The sequence below is a fragment of the Papaver somniferum genome, unplaced genomic scaffold (assembly GCF_003573695.1).
Source record: "Papaver somniferum cultivar HN1 unplaced genomic scaffold, ASM357369v1 unplaced-scaffold_47, whole genome shotgun sequence".
Lineage (NCBI taxonomy): Eukaryota > Viridiplantae > Streptophyta > Magnoliopsida > Ranunculales > Papaveraceae > Papaver > Papaver somniferum.
The window spans coordinates 1,158,330-1,162,956 of NW_020647304.1; the positions used below are offsets into that span (position 1 = coordinate 1,158,330).

Genomic DNA, 4,627 nt, shown 5'->3' on the forward strand with positions numbered 1-4,627 from the left:
AATGGTATTCCAAGGAACACAACTATGTACTGGGTAATGGATATTTATTTTACCTTCCTCTGCTTATAATTGAGCAACATATCACTCCCGGATCTCTTCCTCTGAAAACAGAAATCCTTTGTTCAAAATTCAACTAAGAAATAAATAACTAATGAGATCAATGAAACAAATGTTATTAAGGCTTACCTTCTCAACTTCAGAACTCACTGTATTAGTAGTTACGGGTTTCTGGAAGAGAAATTTAGTAACAACAAGATTTAAAATTAGCGTAACAAAAGAAAGAAATAGAAAAAAAAAATCACACAATAATAATTAAAACGTGGTAACATTTACCTTCCTAATCTTGGGACTTTTTGACGATTCAGACATTGTCGGCTGAGCTAGATGGGGCCCAGATGCTTTCTCAACTTCAGAACTCCTCCTTTTTGTAGCAGTAACAGATTTCTGGAAAAGAAATTCAGTTGGCTTGGATTAAAATTAGAGAAACAAGAGAAAGAAAAGAAGTTAAAAAATCGCCATAATAACAAAAAACGTGGTAACATCTACCTTTCTAATTTTTGGGCTTCTTGACGATGCAAACAAAGTTGACTGAGCTAGATAGGCGCCATATGCGGCAGATGACTAAAATTTGAAAAGAATATCAATACTGAATATAGACTCAAGATGATTTCTAATGTATCATCATTCAAGAAATATCCAACTTTTTTTTGACAATAAGAAATATCCATACTGCCTTCTACAAAGATCATAAGAATTTTGAAAAGTTAAATTTGTTTCTTACTTGATGACTTTGTCGATATTCTAGAACCTCCTTTTCTAATACAACATTTGCTAGTTTCAAACGCTTATTTTCCTCTAGGACCGCATCGTACTGTGCCTTGGTGACTCTGAAGCGACTTATCTGTTTACCGAAAAAAGAATTTGGTGTGACGTACTTTCCAGCAGCCCTGACTCTTCCTGCATGCTCAGGACCAAAAACCTTGGTTATCGCATCAATATCGCTGTCTTCATCAAGTGTCCCATCTTTACGTCTCTTTTCAAACTCATCCTGCACAGATAAAAAATATTTATAAATTAGGAAGAAAGAAGAAAATTAAAAGAAACCATACCTTTATCTCTCTTTCCAATCTCATCCTATACAGATAAGAAAGCTTACAATGTCGTCTCCCTTTTGTTTGCAAGCTTCATCTTTGTATTCTCCATTAACCTTTCGGGCTTCTTTCCATAGTACACCTCGATCAATTTTATCCGGTGTGTAGTCACCCCTTTCTATCTACTCATTTGAAAATTATTGAATGAACAACCATAATGATGAAGATGTTGCTAGTTACATATTACAAATAAGAACAAAAATAAAAAAAATTACGTACTAATATTTCCTTTAGCCCATCGTAACCATTACGGCCTGAATGGTGGTTCTACATATTTTTTGATCTCTTCTCTGATTGCTTTTCATGTAATTCCTTTAGACCACAAATAAACTTGCATTAAAGGCGATAACTGGAAAAAGTTCAACAAGGAAACAGCTAAAAGAAAGTAAATAATGCACACCTGAAATTCTTCGCTCAATCTGGAAGTCACAAATCTATCCCACTGTTGTTGTCTAATTTGTGGATATTCTTCTGGTGGTTTTTTGAGTTTCTCAGGTTGATCCTTGTGCTCCAGAATTGTTTTTGTGAGTCTAGACTTAAAGTTTCTCCACAATTCTCCGCATCCGCTCAGCAAAGTTTTTTTCAAATCTGATTCGACTTCAAATCGACTCTTAACACAAGCAGTATGAACACGTTGATACAAAAACTTGTTAGTATGGTAAAAAATTGATATTTCATTCATACAAATGCCTGCCTATAAAAATTTGATATGCATTTATACAAATGCCTGTCTATAAAAATTTGATATGCATTCATACAGTTGCCAAATTTGGCATGCCTATATCAGTTACCAAAGTCGTTCCTTCCTTGGAGTGGGTACATATTTCCAATGGTCAACGTCTATTGGGATATGCGCCCTTACAATAACTCCCATGTAGCTTTTCAAATTAACTTGACCCCTTACTACTGGCATGCCGACGTCATTCAAAAGGACCAGCTTCTTCGCCGGTATGTTCTCACTCACAAAAAGTGGTAGCCTCGTCGAACTTCGAGGTGTCTTCTTAGCTACAATCAGCAAATCATTATTATGAAGAATAAGTGTACTAACACAAATAAAAACAGATAAGAAATCTGGTTCCTCGAAGATAATAAAGTTCTGAAATAACCAATTAATTAACTTACGTTGTTTCTCAACATTGTTTGGACTGTTCTCTAGCTGAGGCTCTGAACCAGATTCCGAATCATCCATTGCTTGAACTCTGCAAGAAATTGTAATTATTAACGTCCCAAATACAACATCGCACAACTGTATTCACCAACACCGTATGTAAACAAATGGAAAAACTTTTGAACATCAGTTGGAACAAGTTCTTTTCTGTAGGTTTCTCAATCCATGAAAAGAACCCTAACGGAAGATATATTTATAAATGATTATTTGCTTACATACTAAAAATACAAGATACGTATAACCTTTTTATGGAAACAATATATACTCACTTCACGGAAATCTAGTCTAGTCCTGGATGTTTACAGACTGTACAAGAGGTGATGTTGGATATGTTCTAACAACATCATAGGTTAAGATTATTTCTTAAATCAAAAATAGGTAAAGAACAACAACTGATTTTGTCAATCTAGAGAGCAAATACCCTAAATCTGCAATTAAAATATACATTATTCATAATCTCAATCAAAAATTTTAAACCCTAGACAAATATGGTTATGTATTTTCATTTTTCATTGATTTCATAGACAACATATGAAAAAAAAAACATAAAATAAAAACTCGTACCTACTAGTGTTGACGGTACAGACACCAGACCTTGGTTGAAGAGAAGAGAAATGGTGGTTTTTGTTTTAAGATAAAAATACAAGGGAGCAGCTGGGGTAAAAACTTTAGATAGAGTTTTGAGAGCCTCGAAAGAGATGAAATATGAGAAGGAAATAGTCGTGTGTGAGTGGAGAGCGGTTGTTAGGTCGTGTGTGAAGCCGAATTATCATGGTTAATAACTTATTTTTTGGTTTTAAGCGAACTTGATCGGGTACCAAGGAACCGCGGCAGGCCCGGCCCTAGCTTTTTGGTGGCCTCAATCATAAAAATAATTTGTGGCCTTTAGCAGGGTAAAAAAGCCACCTTTAGCACACTAAAGCAAATTAGCATTAATGCAAGATTGACGCTCATTTTTTTTATTGGATGGTCTAGCTACCGTAGAAGCAATCTATTGGCATGATTTTGAGCTCACTAAAGCTGCTGAGAATGAATCTCTACTGTTCAAGAACCGCACCAAAGTGTATGAGAAAATAGAACAGTCAGTCCCCATAATGGATGTGCTAACAGTATCCCACACCTCTTGACAATGATATTATTTATATGTATTCTCTAATGCTCAAAATTCCTCCCATAAAATACTCCTCTTATATACTGTAGTTTAAGTTTAATTTGATGTATCTTCTTTCCTGTCAAGAAAAAAAAAACTGAATAAAAAATGCTAAACATGGAATACGGTTTAATATAACTGGAGTTTAGGAGTTCAGGTTCACCACAAACAATACTTCACAATCACTATCATGCAAGGCAGCAGCCAAATCAACATCTCTGTATGTATGCTCCATCAATATTTTACCATAATAAACCTAAAATAACCATGGTCATAAATGTTAAAACCACATAAAAACAACAGGTTCCCACAAAACAGTCAGTCACAGTGATATAGGATCGTATAAGATTTCACCAAGTTAGTCCAACAAGCTAAGTATAAGTTAAAAATTTGGAATTATATGATCAAACAGACAACTAATTATTTCAAAAGATATATATGATCCCAAAACAGTCATTCAAAAGAAATATATGACCCCCAATTCAACTTGATGAAATCATAATTGGTTATAACACTAGTAATAATGAAATAAAATAAAACCTTCATTCAAATTGAATTGTGTCTGCTAGGGAAAATCACTAGCAGGTTAGCGAATTAGTCATAATCTAAATCTGAATCGCCTGCCATTGAACTGTCATCCTCCGCTTGAATTTTCATCTTCCGTTGAGCTCTCATCGTCCAGAGGATTATCTTCTTCTCTTGGGTTCGCATTTTTCTTAGTGTTTTTATTCAGCTCTTTCGTAATGTCCTCAGTCCAGACACCATCATTGTTACGCAAGAGAACAGACTGAGACTCATAATTGTTGTCGAACAAATCCGCAGCTGGAACTGTGTTTTCAAAAGTATGATTACCCTCAAAGACCAGTGAATCATCCACAAACTCTTCCACATTTACGCCTTTGTAACGTGTTGATATGACGATCGACAATTTAGGGTTAAGTTGGTCTTATAAGATTTAATTTTATAGATACTTAAATTAGGATCGTGAACTTCATGATAATCACACAATCAAACACGCAAGAATAAGTTTATACGGAGTACCTGAGATCGCAAATCCATCATACGCCGATCATGTTTGGAGTAGGAATAATACCTTGTGGAGGTCATGGTTTCTCTCTCTTGAACTTAGCTGTAATGAGTGGTCATTTCTTAGATACA

The 4,627-nt window shown here is 34.9% G+C and overlaps 1 long non-coding RNA gene across 1 annotated transcript; it reads right to left on the reverse strand.

Annotated features, from left to right (window-relative positions):
- Positions 1 to 2,021: 2,021 nt before the first annotated feature.
- Positions 2,022 to 2,980, reverse strand: LOC113342774. Its single transcript, XR_003356830.1, has 3 exons — positions 2,884 to 2,980; positions 2,274 to 2,350; positions 2,022 to 2,156 (listed from the first exon to the last, which is right to left on the reverse strand). It is a non-coding gene; the product is annotated as an uncharacterized LOC113342774 (long non-coding RNA).
- Positions 2,981 to 4,627: the final 1,647 nt, after the last annotated feature.